Here is a 22,552-nt window from a genome sequence, read left to right as displayed (position 1 = left end):
AAAGGAAACTGCATGTAAGTCCAGGTGAGGGTGAATGCAGATCTCCTCCTCACCTGCCCGGGAGGACCATCAGCCGTCACTGCCTGGCCCAGGGACACGCCCGTGGCCCCGCGCCCATCCCCCTGATGGATCCGCGAGGGACACCCCCTACCGGAGAGCCAGTCCACGACCTGCCTGCTGACCCAACGACTCAGCGAGGACTGGCCCAAAAGGTTGAGCTGACCCAAGCGACTCCCGAGTGCCGGAAGCCAATATGGCCCAGGGGCAGGTCCCACTGAGGACTGCGGTGCATTGGCGGGAGGCCATTCCTGGGCCAGGTGCACGCTGGGTGAGCAGCAGAGGCCAGGTGACAGGGCAGAAGCATGAAGGGGTGAGGAGAAGGGGGGCGGGGTGGGCATCCAATTCTTGGAAAGCAGCTTCATTTCTCAAATCCTGATTCTCGGGTCCTCCGTAACCCTCTATGCTTGGTCTCGATCCTTCTAATAATCCTTTTTCTTCCTCTTGAGCAAGTTTTTATTTAAAAAAAAATTTTTTAATGTTTATTTATTTTTCAGAGAGAGAGAGAGAGAAAGGGACAGAGCACAAGTGGGAGAGGCACAGAGACAGAGAGGGAGACCCAGAATCTGAAGCGGGCTCCAGGCTTCGAGCTGTCAGCACAGAGCCCGACACGGGGCTCGAACCCACGCACCGTGAGCTCGTGACCTGAGCCGAAGTCAGCTGCTCAACCTGCTGAGCCACCCAGGCGCCCCACTCTTGAGCAAGTTGGAGTGCATATTTAATTGGATTTGATCCAAAGGAACTTTCTAGACACTGGCTCTATTTTTACAGACAAGTAAAGCGAAGGCCAAGGAAATTAACGTCGGCAAAATGCTCACGGGCTCGTAACTGAAACTCGTCTATACTCAGGACAGATGAAAGGGCTAAGCTCTTTGCGTGGACGCTTTCTGACCAGAGAATAAAATACACTCACTCTGCCCTTCCCAAGTGCAGCCGCCCCGTCAGCTTTAAACAATGAACTAACAAAGGGGTAAACTCAAGCCAGAGAGATAGGAAAATGTGGGAGTTTCTGATTAGATCGGTTCTTTGTCGCCTGAGCGGGGGTTTAGCCAGAGATTGGGAGGCTCTTGAAATAAACAATGGTGGACTCTTCCTTCACTCACACCTTTTATCTCCAAACCCTCAAGTATGTTAAAAATTTCTCATCTGTCCTCAGGCAGGCCGGGTAGGAGGGTGAACACAACTAACAGGAGGCTTTTAAGAAGGCAGGTGCCATTCTGAGTGTAACCCCTCACCGGGAGTGGCTCGGGTTTCTCATCTGTCCACATTCCCCAGATTGTACTTTGCTGGCCCGCGACCTCACTCAGATTCAACTGCACCCTTGACTTAATGAGGCGGCACCGATGTGAGGCATTTTCACGCAGCGGTTTTGAAAGAGACTGAGCGCTGTCTCAGGTCGGACGCATGGCTGAGGGGCTGCCCTCTGCCTGCTCCTGGGTCACCCCCTCTGACCCTGTGAGGTGAGCCCCTGCTCCAGGAGGTGTCCCCGCAGACCTCGGCAGGTGCAGAACGGGTGCCTCTAGGTCATCTGGCCAGGGGCAGTCCAAGCAGGCCTGGGAGTCACCCCGTGGACAATGCGGGACTTAGCCTGCTCTGTCTCAAGACCGTACACACCGGGGCCAGACCCAAACCGCAAAAAATAACCGCTTAGTGGTAGCCAGGGGGTGGGGCCGGGGGGGCAGGGGGACGATGGGAGTAACTGCTTATCGGGTGCAGGCTCTTCTCCCAGGGTGATGAAAACGTTGCAAACCAGAGAGAGGCGGTGGCTACACAACACGGGGAAGGCACTAGATGCCAGGAAATGGTACACTTTAAAACGGTTAACTGAGGGGCACCTGGGCGGCTCAGGTCACGATCCCAGGGCCGTGGGATCGGGACCCGCGTCATGCTCGCGCTGAGTGTAGAGCCTGCTTAAAATTCTCCCTCCCTCTCTCTCTCTCTCTCTCTGTCCCTCCCCTGCTTGCTGCCATGTGCATGTGTGTGTGCATTCTCACTCTCTAAAATTAAAAAAAAAAAAAAAAAAAAAAAATAGAGGCATCTGGGTGGCTCAGTTGGTTAAGCATCCAACTTCAGCTCAGGTCGTGGTCTCATAGATTGTGGGTTCGAGCCCTGCGTCGGGCTCTGTGCCAGAGCCTGGAGCCTGCTTCGGATTCTGTGTCTCTGAGCCTCCCTCTCTCTGCCCCTCCGCTGATCGCGCTCTGACTCTCTCTCAAAAATAAATAAACATTAAAAAAATTTTTTTTAAATAATCAACCAATAAATAAAGTAAAATGGCGAATTGGATGTTACATGAATTTCACTGCAAAACAAAACAAAACAAAACACTCGCAAACCCCACACAATCAGAAAGGTCTGGAGATCCCCGGTCTGAAAAGTAGCCCCTGAAAAGAATTAGCAGGTGATTCTGACGTGGTCTAGACAGAGGGCGCCTGGCCAGGGCCGGCCCTCCTCCAGAAGAGGAATCCAGGTAGCTGAAAGGTAGCTTCCTTTAAGATCAACTCATTCCTGAATCGTATCCTTGACTTTCAGGTAAATTTACAGTTCTAAAAGAAACCTGTGATCAGCTGTTTACTCTAAAAATTAGCTCTGTGGCTCACGTTTGTGGCTTGCAATTTGTTTCCACTGGCCAGCACTGGACCCGGAGACCCTAGCCCACGTGAGCCATGATGCGCCCTCCCAGGACCAAGGTAAAGGGGGGCGGGCAAGGAAGGAGTGCCTTAGGGCACACGAGGTGGGCTCCAGGATTGGGATTCTCTACTTCCTAATGACTCTCTGAACTTGAACTTGAATGAGGTACTCCCTTGAGCCACATCTCTGATCTGTAAAATGGGCAGGACAACAAGAGTGTCGCGGGGCTTGAGCAGATACAACATGCGGAGGGTGGTGACTGGAAGCCTTCCCAGGCACTGGCAGAACCGTGGGAACGAGCCTCGGTCTCCCCTGCGGAGGAGGAACGGAGCTCTGCCCTCGGCTGGCATACTTCCCGAGGAGGTGTAGGGCCAAGTTCTGGTACTTGCTGGAGACACGGCGACACGGTCATTCGCACTGGTCTTAAAGTGATGAGAAACAGAGTCAGGGCTCATTTCTGCTCTCTGCCTTGGTCCATCATCTTGAGCAGCCGACATTAAAGCAGGTGCTTTAACAAACCATGTCTGGCGGTGGTAACAAGGCGCTGGCTAACAGGTTAAGACTCTAACTCGGAGTTGCTGGGATTACAGGCAAATCACAGAATCGGGCACCAGCAAAACTCTGCACATCCCCATTGAAACCCTGGGAAGCCCCACCGCACGACGAACTTGCCACAAATCAGATCTTGAGTATTAAAATGCACAAAGAAAAAACTGCATTTATGTTCCCGTGGGGGGAAAGCCACAAACACTGACCACATGTGTTAAGAACCTCCCCCTCTTTTTTTTTTTGGCCACAGCCAGCAGATGATCTCTTTAAATGCTGTAGGACACACATCCACTCCCCTAAATTTCAGCCCCCAAAACAAACTCTCCACGCTCCTGGGAGCCCTTTATGCCAAGACAGAGACAAGGGGCACCACTCTGGCTCCTGTCTAGAAGGAAGGCGCTGTCCCACCAGCCTGCTTCCTCTTCACAGGCAACTTGCCGCCCGGGGAACCTTGCCTGGTTCAATGCCAGGAAAAGCAAGCCACGTGAATACCACTCAGGTTGCTGCTGGGGTAGGAGAGGGGTCCCAGGCAGGGGCTCCCACTAACTTCCTGCTGTTTACTCAGGAGGGGGTGGCCTGCACTTGCCAAGCTGCACCCCACATCCAACCCCGGAGATGAGACCACGTGGGGGTCGGACAGGGAGTCGTGTTGTACAACCCACTGGTGTCTATCACGTTTATCTAGAGAAAAGACCCAAGCTTCATGTTTGCTCGTTGATTTCAGAAACCCTGGCATTCTGGCGAATGCCAGGCCAGAAGAATGCTAGGAATTTGGATGCCTTTCACTGGGTTTTGCTGCAATCCAAACAGACCACAGCCTCCAGGGCAAGGGGCTGTACTTATAAGGCAAGAACAGAAGTATTTTAAATCCTGAGACCTCAGTGTTGGGGGCGGGGGGGTGCGCACTGACCCTGGGGTCAGAAGGCTCCTAAATTCCTTACATCACTATTAAAAGCCCCCAGGGCGTAACCTGCAGACATCCCAAACATTCTTTCCTTCCTAAAGCACTTGCAGATACTGGGGAACAAGGACACCTGATCTACAAGGTGGGGGGATAAGAATGTTGGAACAGAATCCAGCCATCTAGCCCCCTCCCCAGTTGAACAGAGGATACATAAGGCTTAAGGAAAAACCTGGAATAAGTCAAGCAGCTGTCCGCTTTATTTGGAAGGGCTTTTATCACTCAGACACGATCTGGAAGGCAGCAGCCTCTAAGCCATTCCTTACGAGCTCCCCTCTCCTACCCAGAGGCTCCATGTAATTCTATCTGATCCTTTCACCCAGGGGAGGACACGTGTGTGGTTTTTAAACACAGGAAGCCTGCACCACGCTGTGTAGACGACCCCACCGAGGTGACTGTCCCATGGCTGGCCAAGCGAGTAAGAATCACGAGCTGCTAGGATCCCACTTTGGAGTGGAATCCCATGCGGACTCCACTTCCCCGAGGAGTAGGGAGTTACATCCGGACTTATCCGGTCACGACATGGTGCGCCTGGAACTCACGAAGTAACACTGTATGTCAACTGCACCTTCAATAATAAAAGTTAAAAAAAAAAAAAGGAAAAGCCAAGAAAATACCCGGGAACGTTCTACGAGGACACCGTTCTCTTTTTCTTGCTGCTGCGGCACGCCTGCTCCTGGTGACGGCTGGTAATGCTTCCTCCTGACGTCCTGCCAACGCGTTTCCGGGACAAACGCCCTCCCAGAGCTCCGGGGTGGGCGACCCGTAACCGCGGCCACATGGCACTCTCTCAACCCGCACCCCGTTGCCGGTGGTCATTGTTTGGGAGCTCATAACCTCTCCCGTTGTAAGAATAACTCCTTTGTGCATACACAGAAGGACAGCCAACCTGGGCTCTGCCCCATGGCTGTCAGGGCACAGAGCAAGCTGCCCATCTGGTTTCTGGGTAGAGCGAGAATGTTCCACTGGTGGCACCAGGAAGGGAAGTCACCGGTGCCACCTGACCTTCCCGTGTTGGGGACCCTGAGAGCGGAGGAGGATAAGAAGACAAGAGAGCCCCGAGGGAGATGTGTGCCGTGCCATAAACGGCCAGGAAGCTTCCAGAAGTGACTCCTCCCTCGGGAGTTGCTCTGCAGGTGTACGGGCCCATCTCCCCATCCGGGTCTGTGCACGTTGGCCACGATACCACACACAGTCTCCACGAAGCAGGCCCGGGGCGGCCACCCACCCCAACACCCTGCCCGCGTGGCTTACCTGCCACGGGCTTCCAGACGTCAGAGCAGAAGTCCCGGGAACCGGCCTTCCTTCCAGAGAAGGGGGGGGCTGCGAGACACAAGGGGGGGCGCCTAGGGTTCAGGGCGTCGGTCGGCCGGAACCCCTCCCAGGTCTAGAGTCCCCCGTGCTCTGAGCCACATTCGCACGGCGAGGTGGGGATGCTGGGGACCCTCCCCGGGCAGCCGCCCCCACCCTACTCCCCAGGCGTCCCTGAGACCCACTGCAGCCCCGCTTTCCCTCTGCAAGCCCTGCCCCGGCAGGGCGGACCCCAAGCATGCATCCCCCCAGTCAACCTCCCGCACAAAGACCTGTGTCAGAGTTGGCCTCCCGGGCAGCCCGGCCTGCGACAAGGGCTTTTTTTTTTTTCCTTGGCTGTTTTTGTCCCCAGTGCCGTGTCTTCCCTCACCTGCTCTTACATTTGCTGCAGAGACCGGCAGTCTTAGCTCCACACGACAATCTCAGGAGCGGAACCCCAGAGACACAGTCCAGTTGCCTTGCCGGCAGTGGGGTTTGCCTCCTCACGCACACCACGCAGGGCGGGCCGCTCAGGAGGAGGTGGTTCGAATCCCACCTAACTAACGCGACACTACAGAGCCCACGGCCGCGAAGGACTCCTGAAGCGGGGATGGCAGGACAGAGCAGCGGGACTGAAGGTCACCAATGCGTGACTCCCTCTCAGCCACTGCCTCCCGGCCCCATCACGTCGTGGAATGTGAGGCTGAAATCTCATTCTGGAGGCCCTCCTTAAATCAAGGCCCCCTGGCCCCCTGCCCCTTCCCCGGAACAGACCCTCTTCCGTGTAAATATTTCACACGCGACGAAAAGGGGCATCATTAGGAATCATTCCCTGTGATGCTGAGACGGGGCGGGGGCGGGGAGTATGTTGTCTGCCCTCCCCCCCCCACCCCCCCCCAGGGGGCTTCAAACGTAAACAATTTCCAGATGTACAGAAGGGCGTGGGGACAGAGGAAGAAACCAACCCAAAGCAAAGAGAAAATGTGGCACGTACACAGTTAATCTCGAGGTAGACGGAACTTCTAAACCTCGCAAGCAATGAATGAAATCACAGAGGCAAGGGAGACAGCTCGATCAAAGTCAACGAGCGCTGAAAAAGGCAACAATGTGAGAAAATATATTCAAACACAACAGAAGATTTAGATCCTAAAGGAGCCAGAAAAAGGCGGGGGGTGGGGACAGGACGTTCAAGGCACAGGAAACCAGAGGCCGCTGTCCACCCGGCACGTTGGTTTGGGATGCGTCCACCTTGCTACCCACGGGGGCCAAGGAACTCCCCGAATATTCACCAAGACTCAAGGAGACTCAAGGGACTCCCCGAATATTCAGCAAAGTGCTCACGGCCCCTGGAAGACTGATGGCAAGACAGAACCGAGACCTCATCACGTTAGAAAGGGATAATGTGCTCAAGGCGCCGAGAAAGGACAGGAGGTGGTGACAATGTTAACACAAGGGGGCTCACGGGGGCTTCTGCGTCTTCAGACTTCTCTGATCCCAATTTGTTCGATGGTGAGGACAAGATAGCCCGCGTTTCCCATTGCGAAAAGTCACTCCTCCCAAGTCATGATACCAGCCTACTCCAGAACTCGGGGTGCCTCCTTTCCTGTTCCCCAAACCCCTCAAATCTTGGCTGGGGTCTTGGGAATCTCGAGCCTCGTTCTGACCGGGTGCCAGCTCTGGGGGGCCTCGTTCCCCAGCTCTGGTCCCTGTGCGGGCTGGGTACTTGGGAGGTGGGCGAGGCCGGAGTTCTGGAGGAGCACCTCCACGTGGTCCCTGCCTTGGCCTCCCTCACCCCTGCTGCGGCTCACCCCGCCCCGGGCTACCCAGAGCCCATCTCCCAGGCACAAAATAAACGTCTGCTGGGAAACTGCAGGCTGCTACCTCGTCTTAACTCGAAAACGTTGCCAGGATTTTTCTTCGTGAAGAGATTACCACAACACGCTTACTCACTGCTGAATGAAGGGCTGAGTCACTCGGCACTTGGGGTTAGGACCTTGCAAGCTCTCTGGGCTCTCCATTCGCTCCTTCCAGAGGATTGTTTAGGGAGAGAACTTTCGTTTACAGACCCGTGGCCCTGAAGCTGAGTTGTATTGCATCACACGAGTCTCTGGCAGACGGCGGGGGGGGGGGGGGGGGGGGGGGGGGGGGTGGGGAGTGACTGGGTCAGCTCCTACCTTATACCTAATACCCCGTGTTGCCCAACAAGCTGGCTCAGGGCTGTCTGTGTTGGATGCTGGGCAGGTACTTGGTGCGCGTGCACACACACACACACACGGAACCCTCTGGCAATTCGGTGTTGAGAGTGCAGGAAGGGAGGGGGTCTGGCTGTGAATGGTCCTGCCCGGGAGGTCCAGGGGAGATGGACTGAGTGGACAGGACCTGCTGGCCCCTCTCCAACTCCCTAGCTCCATGCTCTACCCCTCCGAGAGCCCCAGGTTTCTGCACAGAGACCAGCTTTCCTGGAGGAGAGCTGGTGTGGTATTTCGGGGAAGCGCTGCTCTCCCCAGGGAGTGGCCATATGTCTGAGTGGGCCCCCCAGTCCCCACGGCCCCCCAGAAGAAACCACAGGACTTAATGTATGTTCGTCAAGTGGGCATCAAGTCCTGAAGTCGGGAAGATGCCTCACTCCCTGGTTTTATTTCAAGAAACGTCAACGCTGTCATTGGACAAAATTAAGGGAAATCCCCAAGAACCACCGAGCTGTCAAAAAGCAATGCGGAGGATATACAAGATTCTGTTGATCTGGGGCATTTCCAAACACAAGTGTCTTTGCCCACAGTCCAATGTCCCTGGGCACCTGTCAGTAGCTGTTTTAGCAGCTTACAGTCTCGGCCGAAGACACAAGTACAGACGGTTTACCCTACTTGAAAAAGGTCTGGAAGGCCGGGTGCATGAATACCAAGAGGCTTGTGACATTTAGATGGGAAACTATATTCACACCAACACAGAGGTGACAGCTTGGTCCTACATTCTCACCCCAGGACGGTCACCAACAAGACGCTCAGCCAGGACTCCCATTTCCTCTGTTGTAACATGGGAATTGTGCCCCCCTGCCCCGCACGTTCCTATGCTGGAGTCTTGCCCTAACCCCCAGGACCTCAGAATGTGACCTTATTTGGAAATAGGGTCTTTATGGAGGGAATGGAAGGAAAATGAGGTCCTTAGGATGGGCCCTGATCCTATCTGACTTTACAGAGGGGGAGATCTGGAGGCGCGCATGCATGCACACACATGCACACACACACACACACGCACGGATAACGCCATGTGAAGGTAGAGGCAGAGATCGGGGGATGTGTCCACAAGCCAAGGAACGTCAAGGATGGCCAGCGAATCACCAGAAGCAGGGGGAAAACGTGGAACAGACGCGCCCTCACCCCCTCAGAAAGCACCAGTGCTGTCGATGCTCGATCTTAGACGTCTAACCTCCAGACCCGTGAGACGGTACATTTCTGGTGCTTAAGCCACCCACGGCGTACTTGGCTACAGCAGCCCTAGGGATCCGTAACACCGTCTCTGCGAGACGGGAAAAGAAATTCCCATGATCCCTCTCGTCCACCTCAGGGGCTGCTGTGGGAATGACAGACTTGCTGAGGTTTCCAAGCCACCACGAGGGACACGTATGGAGCCACGTGCTGAAGGAACCTTGGCACCCCGAGCCTGCCGGACTCTGGAGTGTCTCCACGACAGGAACTGGCTCACCCTCATCACACAGCTGTCCGAAAAGGGACCACAGTAGCAGAGCAAGAGGAGAAAGCAGAACCAGATAAATTCCCGTCCTCTATCAGCGGCAAACTTTGGCCCAAGGGCCAAATCCGGTGCTGCATCTGTCTTCGCGTGGCCCACGAACGAAGAATGTTTTTACATTCGTAAGTAGTTTGGGGGGAACAAACACAAGAATGTTTCGTGAGTGAGCATTCTATGAAATGCAAGTTGCAGTGGCCATAAGTCAAGTTGTATTGAACATAGCCATACCCGTGTGTGTACGTTCTGTCCTTAGTTCTTTTGTACGTCCAGGACTCAGCAGCCGGGCCGGAGAGGGGACACGAAGCCGGAAACAGTCACTGTCTGACCTTCTACGGGGAAAGTCGGCCGACCCCATTTCCCTCCCGGCCCTACTTGCGCAATGGGGCAGAGGGCCAGGCCGTGGTTGGCTCAGGCCAAAGGGAAGTGGGCATATATCCACAGGTGCCTGGCTAAACGCCAGACGTGCTGGCCAAGATCGTAGGTAGGAGGAGATATGGCAACAAGGAGGGAAAGAAAACAATAGGGGTTGTGGCCAGAAACAGAGAGAGAACTGGCCCCAAAGGCAAACTTCATCAATTCAAAATTGTTATCTAGACCTACCTCTAACCTCAGTAATGGAGGCATCCCTGACCTCCCAAGGGCAGCGGTGACCCCCCCCCACCCCGACCCCCAAGGGCAACACCAGTAGTTTTTATGCAAGTGACCCTCAAGACAAAGCGGGATCTCCTGGCCTGACCGTGGACTTCACCCCAGGCTTTTCATCATGGAAGAAAACCATTCCACTCCAAGATAACCAATTAATAAAACTGAAAACGTGGCACTTTGGTAACGGGCAACGACCTTTGTATCTAATGTTATCAAAATTGAAACTCGACGCTGTTAACGGACAACGTATTTAGCCTGGTGGTGGGTTACAGAGCCAAGTGAAAGTGTCTGAAATCTCACCTGATATATGTGCTGAACTTTCCTCACACAGAATGGGGACCCGGCTCACGGACCTTTCCCATAATTACACAACATTTCAAGTCTTACAGGGTATGCGAGAAGCAATAGCCTTTCCTCTCTCCTGTATTAAACCTGTATTGAAAGTTAAGCACAAATGGGGAGCCTGGGGGGCTCAGTCGGCGGAACGTCCGACTTCGGCTCGGGTCATGATCTCGTGGTTCGTGGGTTCGGGCCCCGCGTCGGGCTCTGTGCCGACGGCTCGGAGCCTGGAGCCCGCTTTGGATTCCGTGTCTCCCTCTCTCTTTCTCCCTCCACTCATGCTCTGGGTCTCTCGCTCTCAAAAATAAATAAACACAAAAAAATTAAATTAAAAAAAAAACAAAATTAAGCACAAGGGGACAGGGGTTTATTGAGACAGACCGCCAGCCACCCACGGTGGTTTCTTTACGGGTCCATCCGCTCACTCTCCACGACTTGTGGGTTCCTCCGGGGCACCTGACGCGGGAACAAGTCCGTGTTGGTCACTGTGTGCGATGGCCGGCGTTTCTGGCTGTCCCTCCTCCCCAGGGGGAGGCTTCTGTTTGTGTGTGTGACAGAGGCACTCTCTGTCCCCTCTCTGTCTCAGACATGTGGATTCGCACTCCTGTGGCCAGACGCTGCCTCTCGTCCTCTGGGTTTCTGTCCCCTCTGGTTGCAGCTGGTGGGGGGTGGGGGGCCTGTTACGGAAATCTTTCTGTATTTAACGATCACATGAAACAAATGGCCAAGTGTGCACAAGGGCAGCTTCCACGAAAATCAGCTGGAATATTCCGCAAAGGCTCCATGAAGGTGAATCGCTTAAGAGCAGGTGGCCAAATGAGACGGCACTGAACACCTGAGGAAAAAATAAGACGACTGGACCCAGACTGCTTCCCTGGCGTCTTTGTGCTGTTATGTGACTTGAAGCCGGAAAACAGGGGGGTTTGCTGTGGTTCGTAACAGACCCTGCTCTCAGACTCGCTCGGAGAAGACCTTCACCCAACAGAAGATGCGTGGGCCTGGGCTTTCGCATTGAAAAAAAGAAAGAAAGAAAGAAAAACAAAAAAAGGAAAGTTGTTCTTCCAGGCTTTGACTAATTTTTCCACCTTGCTGGGTGGTTACGTAAGGACGCGGGCGATCTGACCCGCTTGTGATCCTGGGCTTCCCGTGGCCAGCGTCTGGCCAAGTGACAATGAAGGAGACAGCTTCCCCAGGGCAGCATCTGGGGCTTTTGAGTCTGGCCCCCGTAACTTTTGCCCCGAATAAGTGGGAGGGAGACGAGCTCCAGTCAGGGAGGGAGTGGCGTCTGGGAGCGGCCCGGGTGGCGGAAGGCAGTCGCGTGGATGCAGGACGTCCGTGGGCCCACGGGGCAGCTCGGCCCTTCACCAGCTCGACGGCCTCGGGTAAACGGTCTAACTTGAGTCTGCACCTCGGTTTCCTCAAGGGTAAAACAGGGCTCTCCGTGCCATGCTAGAGTCTATCCGATTAAGCTTTTCTTTTTCCTCTTTGGAACGCGCAAGACCAGATATTTGGTGCCGACTAAAGAGCAGAGACCCCACAAAACGCCTGGGGAATAAATAGACGGGTGAGAACCTAACGTTTAACATTTGCATCAGGCGACGGTTCTCCTCCTAGCCCGGGTCAGACTCGCTGGAGGCCTCACCACAACAGACCGCTGGGCTCCACCAGGTGATGGTGACGCGACGGGTGCCTGGAACAGACTTCGAGAACCACTGGAACAACGCATGATGGCTGCACACATACCTTCCCACTCAGCCTCTTGGCTGTTTCCCACAATGACACCGTGAGGTGGGCAAAGGCAGGAACTGTTGTGCCCATTTCCGAGATGGGAGAACGAAGACTGGACGCTTTAGATGGCCGAGCCGAGGTCCGGTGGCGGAGAGCAGGGGTCACGAGGCTCGGTGCCAGGCCAGCACCCGTGACCGAGCCACAGAAGAAAGGTCAAATGCAAAGCCAACAGAGGAGGACAGAGCAGGCTGCAGTAAGACTGATGTCTCCAAGGCAGGGAGAAGATTAAAAACACCTCTCAGGGCTTTTCAAGCAGGAGGAAGTCAAATGGGTCGCTTGAACAAGGCGAAGGGAGTTCAGGAGTGAGTCCTGGGCGAGGGCGCAAGTCGAAGTCTGGCGTGCTGAACGCCTGGGCGCTGTCAGATACAGGACAGGGACTCGGGTCCTGGCTCTGTCCGGATGCGGTGACCGTGGGAAGTCTCACCCCTCTGCCTCAGCGGTGGGCAGCGCGGGGAATCACCTGACTCGGGCTTTGTTCCAGAACCCCGCGGCTACTTCCTCCCCCGGGGCGCCCTCCGTGTTTGCTCGCCCCTCCCCAAGGGCAGGGAGAGCCCAGGGCCGCCAGCCGCCTGACCTCTCGGATTCTCCCTCCTGGGGTCCAACCTTCACCCTGGCAACCTGTCACCTCAGCAACAGTGAAAGAGACAAGAGGGAGCAATGCAGCTGGAGCCCTCCGGGGTCGGCTTTTCCAGCCGATTCCAGTTCCCTTCCACGCCTGACTCATCCCAGACTAAGGCCCTCGAGAGCCCCCTCCGCTAATCAGCCTCGTAAAGGGGCCCCGGGGGCCTCCGCCAGCCTCGCCGCGGGGACCGTGGAAACACCCACAGTTTAGAAAGCCCAGCCAGAGCGGGGGAGCAAAGGGCACGATACTCACTAGGGGCATTAAATGATTCATAATTCGTTAAATTTGACTACATATCACAGACCACTCCCCTCCGCAGATAACAAGCCATACCCGCGAAGCATATATAGAAACTGGGTCAGTGACAGAATCACTGACTGGAATAAACATTTTCTAAAGCCCGAGACCCGAATGTGACAAGAAGACCATTCTGTAGTTTTTTTTTTGTTTGTTTTTTTTTTAATTTTTTTTTTCACATTTTTATTTATTTTTGGGACAGAGAGAGACAGAGCATGAACGGGGGAGGAGCAGAGAGAGAGGGAGACACAGAATCGGAAACAGGCTCCAGGCTCTGAGCCATCAGCCCAGAGCCTGATGCGGGGCTCGAACTCACGGACCGCGAGATCGTGACCTGGCTGAAGTCGGACGCTTAACCGACTGCGCCACCCAGGCGCCCCAGTGTAGTTTTAAATATTTACCCGAAATGAATCTGCAGTTTCTAGATCTCCTTGTTGAGATAAGCACATTGTTATCCCGAAATGCAAAGCAGTCCCCATCCTCGGGGAATATCCTACTTATTAAACTTTAAAAAAAAAAAAAAAAAAAAACGCAACCTTCAAACAAGAAAAAAAGAAAGAGTTAAGAAAACCTTGCAAACTTGGAAAAGCCACCGGAGCGGTGTGCGCCCGGGGAAAGGTCTCCCTTGGGGGCACGGGGCTGGGTGACCACCGTGCCCCTCTGCCCACCGGCAAGGCTGGCAAAGGGCATAGCTGTATGGAACATCAGCTCCCTCTTGGTCCCCCCAGCTCCCAGCTACAGGGTGAACGTGTGGAACCGGGTCCTGGTCAGAACGCAGCAGTCCAGGTGGTTATCGGGGGCGTGAAAGGTGGGTTCTCACTGCCATCTCGCACTTCCCAACAAAGCCACCTGCACCCGTATGATCGGTGTCTCCGCCCAGGGACTGCTCTGGACACCTGCTTCCGCTTGCCTTCCTGATCAGCAACCACCGATTAAACACGAGAGGTTAACACCACTATAAACGCGGCTCGAGCTTCGGGGGCTGCTGCTCATTCGGGTTTGGGGGACACGAGCTTCGAGGGTCAACTGGCCACTCTGTCGTCTCAAAGATCCCCACTGGGCCTCTGCTCCTCGTGAAGCACAGCGGGACAGCACGGTAAGTAAGAAACTGGGGTTTTGCATCCTGGAGCTGGAAGGAAGAGAAAGCAGGCAGGGAAATTCGAGGCTGGAAACGGAAGACACGGAGAGACAAAGTCCTCGTCCGAGCACAGAACGAGGAGGGGAAGGGGCTGCTGGGCCACAGAGAAGGCGCCACCCAGCAGGTCTCAAGGGAGGACGCCAGGCACACGGCACAGAAGTCCTTCTGCAGGTGCGCGGCCCGTGATCCCCGTGTGCCTCATTCCCACACCCATCTGAACGTTCTCTGATGATCCTTGGAACACCTCCTGTCACACTGATGGCCTACAGTCATTAAGCCAGACCTTGCGGGCTGTCTCGGCTCTTGCTGGAGGGAGCCGAACTATCAGCCTTTCTCATGTCCCCAGGGAACCGACACCAAGTCTAGACTACACGAAGGCCACACAGTATTGGATCTGTTGCCCCCTCGCTGTGCTGAAAAGATGCCCTCCAAATGCAGGTGCAATCACAACACCCCAGGCCTCAGCCGTCACTCAGCCTGGAGGGACACGTTCCTTGGGGCGGCCCTGGGTCAGTGCCCCAGCCTCCTGTCCTCCAAGGAACAGTTCTATGGCATAGTCACATGGTTCCTAGGACTGTCCCCAGCATGAAGGAGCCCCAGCATCACGGTGACCATGGGCTCAGAAACTCACTCACCTTTGCACTTGCTTATCCCTGCTCTCAACTCACACTCCTGGCTCCCCGCTACCGGTCCCCAAGTCCTTACCTCAGGCTCTGCACTCGGGGGTCCCAAACCAGAACACAAGGCAAATGTGAAACAGAAACCTTCCCTTCCCACCACCATCCCACTAATAACATACATTTATATTCAGCTAAACTGGGGAAACGCAAAGGGTCCTCATACTCCAGCTGACCTTTCACATTAAAATAAATCCGCTGTGGCTCACGTGCAGGCTGGAGGCCAAGGCCATCAGAGCTCATGGCTCCCAAGGAGTTCCTGACGCTAAGTTGGGCCTGGATCCCGGTTCAGGCCCCGCAGCCCCAGCCCACACCAGCAGGGACGCCCACCCCAGCCTTCTGGAAGCGCCATGAGCTGTGACTTTCAGTCAGCCGCATTCAGGGCTCTGCTCAAATGTCGCTTCCTCGACCCCCCAAGAACTTGGTGGCCTAAAACACCACCTCATTCGCTTTCAGTCTGGAAACCAGAAATCTGAAACCAGTCCTAAAGTCAGGGCAATGGCAGGTTCCGTTCCTTCTGGAGGCTCTAAGGAGAGAATCTGTCTCCTGGCCTTTTTTGGCTTCTAGGGGCCACCTGCGTTCCTGGCTTGTGGCCCCTCCTCCATCCTCAAAGCCCACCACCCCGATCTTGGTCTCGGTCATCACGAGGCCTTCTCTAAGGTCAGATCCCCTTTGCCTGTCTCTTAAAATGACACTTGTCACTACATTATATTTAGGAGAATCCAGGGCGATGTCTCTCTCCATTAATCACGTCTGCCAAGTCCTTTCTTACCATATAAAGCACCCCTCACAGGTCCTAGGATGACGATGGGACTATCTCGGGGGGCCGTCGTTCAGGCTCCCACATACCCATCCAAACCAGCACGCTTCCACCCCCCCCGCCCGGCCCCCTCGGCTGGCTTCGCGGATCACTCTAGACATTCTGTGCTGTTGTTTTGTTTATTTCCTTTCTCTTCCACCGGAGGAAAATGCTCCGCGAAGGCAGGGACTTCATCCTGTTCAGCTGGAACGCCCTGGAACACAGCTGGCATGTGGTGGACACTCCGGGAGCCCCTGGAGGAGCCAGCAGCCGTCTCCGTAAGCAGCTAACCGGCTGGGCCCCTGGGGGCGGAAGCCACCTGTCCGCTCACTGCCGTTGTCGTTGTCGCAGGCCTGCGCCTGGCCCCCGGGGACGACGCTCCATCACCAGGACCTGTCGCCTGATACTAAAAGAAAGTCCCCCAGGGGGCTGCGATCTGCCATTTGATGTTGGAGCAGCTCATCACCCGCCTCCCAAGGGGTCCCAGCCGCCCCGTCCTCCGCACACCTACCTGCCCGCCGCCTCACCCGCATCCCCGGCTCCTGAACACAAGGTGCCCTGCTTGCCGGCCACCTGCCCGCGTGGAGCCCGGCCTTCTGGAGCCATCCCAAGGCTCTTCCCCGCTTTGGCCCCGTGTCACCCCCAGCCTCCTTAGCGCCCACTGCCAATTCCTCTCACTGACCAGCTCCACCGCCTGACCCTAAACTCCGACACACACATCCTGCCTGCTCCAGTAGGGAAGGCCTCCCCAGGCCCTGCCCTGCCCGTGCAAAAGAAATAATAAACCCAGGGTCCAGCCCCTACCCATCCCCCCGACAAACCTGTCACTTCAGCTCTTGGCAACACCCCCTACCCCCCACTTAGAGGGTGGCACTTCCGGGGCCTCCCACACACGTGAGCTCCTCCCTGTTCCCTGGGGGTGAGTCTGATGAGCACTCCGGCTCTCCAGAAGGTGCTACATGTCTCCAGGCTCTCTCGCTCCTGCGCCTTCCAGCAGGCAGACCCGACTCTGCGTTTACGAGCTACCCGCCGCCGCTGGACAGGCCGTGAGCCCTAAGGCATCTCTGTGACTCCCAGCCTCAGCTCGGTGCCCACAGCGGCCGGCAGGAGGACGGAGCAAAGCTGGGGAAGCCAAAGGTGTGTCCCCAGGTGCCACAAGCCAGTCGGCCACGAGCAGGTGATGCCCTCTCCGTACCTGGGAGAGGCTCAGGCACCACGAGAGACCAAGATCCAGGATTGCCAAGCACAGCCGGGGCTCAGGGGGCATGGGATCGGCAGAGAACACACGCTAGATCTCCAGAGACATCCCATTAAATGTGAATTTCGAATCCGCAGCGAACAATTTTGTTAGCGTAAGTATGTCCCAAACAGTCAAATATAGCTGGATGTCGTGCATTTTTACTTGCTAAACCTAGCACCCCTACAGGGGTGGGGGGTGACGGGGTGGCCACTCCAGGCTGTGCCAGATGGGACTTCCCAAGAAGGCTCGCTTCAAGGGGAGAGGTGGGAGGAGGAGGGCAATCAGCGGCCCAGCCCGCCAGGGCCACTCCTGCCAGACTTCACCAACAAAGAGGTGCGCTCCCAGATAGTAACTTCCCACTAAAGAACTTTGTTAAAAAAATAAAATAGTTCTTGCCGGCTGGAGAAAAGGGCTGTTTCCATTAATATTTTTCCATTCCTGCATCATCCGCAAGAGCTCACAAACACACAGCCGCTCTCCGGCAACAAAGATCGCCATGGAAACAGATCACCTCCATCCCCAAAATCATGACTTCGCCTCCCATTCCACCAGAAACAGACTACAGATTGTTACCAGAAAAATCCTTGTGCAAACAAACACAAGCCAACTGCCACTGAATGGCAGGAAATGTAGCCGCTTTCTCTAACTTTAACTTTCTCCAGGAACGCACTTGCTCTAAACACGCGGGGCGCATTTTCCCCAGACCCACATGCGGAGCAATGTGGACCGCAGAGAAAAATGCGGATTTAGACCTGCGGGGGGGGGGGGGGGGGGAGGGGGGGGGGGAGCGGGGGGGGGGGCGGCGCACATGGAACCCGGGTCCCAGCACTGACTCACGGATTTCTCTACAATGACAGAGACTGACAGGAGCTCCTTGGACAGGAAAGTACTCCCAGACCAGAAGCCTAATTTCACAGGCACAGCCATGGCCCTGAGACTGGACCACAGGCCAGAAGTGGAACCCTCCAAAGCAATGCTGCAGCTTATCCCCTCAGGAGAGGTTTCAGAATGTACGTTATTGGGACTGTTAACGCCCCTGTGGCCCAGTAACAAACTGGGAAGCAACGCTTGCAACACTCAAAGCCAAGAAAGTTTCATTCTCCAGCAAAATTCAAAGATATCCTGCAATCCAATAAGGAAAATGGGTTAAAACCCCTGAAAGGGACCTTCACCTCGGAAGAAGCCAGAAAAGCCAATAAACATTAATATATTAGCTATAGTCATGAAAGCATAAATTAAAGCAAATCAGATGCCCTCTTCCTTCCATCAGACCTCCTCCCAAAATGAAAAGTCACACAACATGGGACAATGGTGGCGGTGTGGAGCAAACCGAACGACCCGGAACAGTGCTTGCGGGAAGTGACGCCGGCCCCTTGCTAGACGGCTCCCAGAGACGGGCATCTGCATGCAGGCTGTAACAGTAAGGGCTGTGAACGCACTCTGGTGCCCGCGAGTAAGTAAACTAGGGTATTAACATACAGTGGAAAACCACAGTGCGGTAAAAGTCAATAAACTACAGCTATATGTTATCACAGCACAGGTGAACCTCAGGGACATGTTGCGCAGCCAGAAAGGAACTCTCAGAAGAATACACATCAGTTAGCCAGCGCTGCGTAACAAATGACCCCACACTACACATGTTTACTATTTCGTGGTTTCTGCGGTCAGGGACCCAGATGTGGCTCAGCTGTGACATCAGGCTACACTCAGGACGTCAGCCAGGGCTAGGGGCTCATCTGGAGGCCCCCCGTCCATGCTCACGTACTTACTGGTGCCATTCAACCCCTTGCTGGCTACTGGACCGAAGGCCTCGGGTCCTCGCCAAGTGGGCTTCTCTGTATGGCATCCTACTTTATCAAAGCAAGCAAGAGATAAAGGCTGTTATCCAGCAGTTAGAATCTAGGTAACCTAATCATTAAATGGCACCCATCACCGGAAGAATCCTATCTGAAGCAGGTTGCCGGGCCAGCCACACCAGGGGGAGGGATGAGCCAAGGGCGTGGATCCCAGGTGGGGATGACTGGGGAACCTATTAGGGTCAGCCAGCCTCAAACAGAACGTGCATGCTTCCATCAATGCAAACGTTACGGATGTGAAAACCAGAGGGCAGTGCTTAAGGACCCAACGTTTACTGGCTAATGTGGAAAGACCATAAATAGCAGGGGGAAACCACAAAGTTCAGGTTAGGGGCTACTTGAACGCTTACGCTATCTTGGATAAAACACACTGGCACGGGGGGAGGGGCCGGGGACCTCAAAGGTAAAGTTCTATGTCTTGGCCTGGGTAGTGGCTACAGGTCTATACAGGCGCTCATTGCATTTGTGAGTTCCTGTTCATCCCCCAAAGCGTTCTTTGTATCTTCTCAAGATTTAGGGACCACGGCACCGGCCTTCTGGCACCTCATGGAAGAGGGAGGACAGGTGCCCCGCACACTACAGCCGCCTCCTGTTCGCCCCGCCCTGAAAGAAACAGACCAGCTTCGACCTAGAAGGGGGGCCCACCTGGAAGTCCTCGTCTCCCCTCCCAGCAAACTAAGTTCAAGGGCCTCCAAGCTCTACCTGGAAGCCTTCTCCTCCAAGGCTGGATTATGACTCAGAACTGGCCCTGCCTCTTCCCCCCACTCCCTTCCCTGCAGTTAAAGGCGGGGTCAGAGGCGCTGCAGAACTCAGTCTCCCTGCATCAGACCGGAGGCTCCCCTCCAGGGCCTTGAAGTGCCCTGTGCTCCACTGTGGCGGGCGGCGGGCGGTGGCCGTGGGTGTTACCTCCTGAGGCAACTGCAAACAAGAACCACCGATGGCTGGAAGCTGGGAGCCACCCAGACCACATCCTGTTTGGCTGCAGCATCGATTCAGTCATGCCAATATTGCCGAACAAAAGAACTTTCTACGCAGGCTTACAGAAGAGAGACGTGCCGTCTGGAGCAAGGGAACCAGCCCAGCCAGAGTTCCCGCATGGGTCGGCACTGGTCAGCGGGCACAAGTGGCCTGAGCGTGTGCCAGCCTGGCCTCCGGGGTTTGCGGGCCAGAACGTCCGGGATGAGAGGAGAGATGACGCCTGGGACCGTGCATTTGGGCCAGCCTTCCGCACCCTGGTCAGAGCCGACTCTCAAGCGGTTGTTGAGTGAATGGGTGAATGAAGCGCCTCTCCAGATGGCGTGAAGAAACGCCAACCATAAATGGATTGTCTGAGGGAGACAAAACTGCTTCGGGCAGCAGAGCGAACCCCCTGCCAGGCCCATGGCGGTGGCGGCCACCTTGTTCTCCGGACGCCTGTCCCGCGGCCCGACGGCATCTTGAGAGGGAGGAAGGGACCCAAGGGAGAAAAGACTTCTGGAAGTCCAGCCCCCTAAACACCAGGCGTTCTCCGGGAGAAACCGCACTGCCTGTTTCTACCAGAGAAGGGACCAGAAAATGTGTTTTCCCTCACATACCTTAAGCATGTAAGGAATCTGGACGAGCTTCTTCCAGGACTGGATGGGGAAGGTTGTGGTTTTGAGCTGCAAAGTGCCGCCAGTCCCGGTCGGGGATGGAGAGACACACACCCGGGTTTGAGAAGCAAAGGGAGGCCAGGGGAAGGACCTTCTGGAAAGCCCGGCCAGCCGTCAAGGGGTCCCCGGTGCAGTCAGGACCCTAAAGGCGCCCTCCCGGCTCTAGGTCACCTCCCGGGAGCCCTCGGGGCCCCAGTGCTCGTCCCTGGGCAGGGTGGAGTCCAGAAGCTCCCAGGTGGCTGGCGCTGACCCAGTGCAGGGCCCGAGAGCTTTGATGCGTGTGAGCGCCGACGCATCGGCCGGGAAAGGCCACCTGTCCCACCTGAGCACCTCCGAGCAGACGTTGGACCCCCCAGCGTTCAGGGGCCCAACTCCCACCCTCTCTTACCTGCAGGGCTTCAGCGGGCAGCAGAAACGCTCATATCTCAAAAAACAGGCACAAACGGGGCCCACCTCACGGGGCTGCCGTGGGGAATGAACAGCATGTGCGACGCGCTTGGAACAGCACCAAGCCCACGGTCAGCGCCAAAGAAGTGTTCGCAGCTGTCATTCTCTGATGACGGCACCCCAGGTGCACACACACAGGCCCCCTGGGACGCTCTCAAGCCTACTGCTCCTACCCCCCTGCCACCTCCTCGTCTCTTTCTCGCCGAATCTTGTCCCTCTACGCACGGTCAGGCTTATCTCCCAGTTCACCCTTCTGGCAAAATTTCAGCCCCGGCCCCAAAGCGTGAAGCACGAGTCCACTTCTCCCGAATGCCACGCCACCGGCAGCCCAGGGCCCAGACTGAGACTCTGCTGATCGCGGAGGCCCCGGCCACTCAGAGTGCAGTCTCCGGTCAGAAATGCACCTACCCCAGGCCCTCTGTGCCAGAATCTGCATTTTAACAAGATCCCGGGGTGATTCTGGGGCACCTAAGATCTGAGAAGCGCTGGGCTGGGAGACGTCGAGTCCAGCCGGAGACTAGCATTCTGTCCACCGGCCCTCCTCGAGGTGGGTCCTGGAGGAAAGACTTCCTGCCTAAGACTCCAAACTCTGTGCCTGTGAGCCTGTGCACCACAAGTCTGTGCGTGTGTGTGTGTGCGCGCGCACGCGTGTGCCGCTGGAATGTAACATTGCTTGCTCCCTGAACCCGGACTTACCGCATAAACCAAAAACATCTCAAGGAGCACACACTTCAGAGCGGCCGTGTGTACTCTGTGCATACAGACGAGAGACAATCTCACCCTGTTTTCCGTGCATCGACCCCGAGATGCTAACAGGACCAGCGGGGCTCTGGCCCCCAACACCTGTGCTCGCTACGAAGCCCAATGTTCTGGACTCCGATTTTCAGAGCAGCTTATAAACGGGCCCATTGTCTCTGCCGCTCTGCTACCTTTCTCAAGTTCACCTGGCAAAAAGATGATCCGTGTTTGTGTTTAGAAGCCAGCTGCCTCACTGGCCAGGAGAGCAGCTCACCTCTAAACGTCTGGTCCAGGAGAGAACAAAGAATGTGCTGACGGAGAGAGACAGGCCACGGCCTGACCCGGAGCAGTCCGGGCCCACTGCACTTGGCTTTGTAGAGAAGGGCCGTTTCTGGCCGGGGTGCGGGGGGCCCCGGGCTCCTCCTGGCAGGGGGCACCCGGTACCACTGGCCGGCATCGGCAGGACACCCTCATGCTGACACCGACCGTGGCGGAGCCGGGCGTCGCAGACACGGGGGCAGAGGGCCAGCCCGGCCATCCTGCCGTTGCCCACTCGCTTCTCTGCCGCTCTTCTTGTCTATTCTTAAAGATGAACTTTCTTTTCAGACTAGATTTAGGTTTATAGAAAAGCTGGGGAGAAAACGCAGGGAGTTGCCCTCTACTGCCCAACACCCGGGTTCCCCGGTGACTGACCTCTCGCGTGAGGAGGGCGCGTTTGTCCAACGTACCTGACGCAGATACATTATAATTAACCAAGTCCGTTCTTTACCCAGATTCCCTGGGTTTCTCCCCGGTGTCTTTCTTTTGTTCCAGGACACCACATGACATTTAGTCTTGTGGCCCGAGGCTCCTCAGGGTGGTGACAGTTCAGCTCCTGCACCCTACCCCCCGGCCTTCCCCTTTCCAGGCCCCAAACTCCGCAAAGTGCCAGGCAGCTGCTGGCTGGGCCACGCGCGGCCTATCCCCAGGGGCAAGGCCAAGATGTGTGCCCGGAGGATGCCACACACGCCTACAATCAGGGTGAGCTTTATGATTATCCCCGTTACAAATCGCCACGTGTCCCGGACGGGCAGGCCTGCCGTGGCTAAAGATGAACTGTATCC

The 22,552-nt window shown here is 55.8% G+C and overlaps 1 protein-coding gene across 7 annotated transcripts in view; it reads right to left on the bottom strand.

Annotated features, from left to right (window-relative positions):
* SH3BP4 (SH3 domain binding protein 4) overlaps nucleotides 1–22,552 on the bottom strand; it is an 86,668-nt gene that overhangs the window by 43,515 nt on the left and 20,601 nt on the right. For 5 of the 7 annotated variants that reach the window (XM_045481807.1, XM_045481806.1, XM_045481810.1 and 2 more), the window contains one exon: nucleotides 5,450–5,518. The exons of the other annotated variants lie outside the window; for them this stretch is intronic. The gene's annotated coding sequence lies outside the window, so the exon portion shown is untranslated. The remainder of the gene's footprint in view (nucleotides 1–5,449; nucleotides 5,519–22,552) is intronic. 7 annotated transcript variants of the gene reach the window in all.

This window comes from Leopardus geoffroyi, chromosome C1 (genome assembly GCF_018350155.1).
Source record: "Leopardus geoffroyi isolate Oge1 chromosome C1, O.geoffroyi_Oge1_pat1.0, whole genome shotgun sequence".
Lineage (NCBI taxonomy): Eukaryota > Metazoa > Chordata > Mammalia > Carnivora > Felidae > Leopardus > Leopardus geoffroyi.
This window is presented reverse-complemented; position numbering and strand designations above follow the sequence as displayed.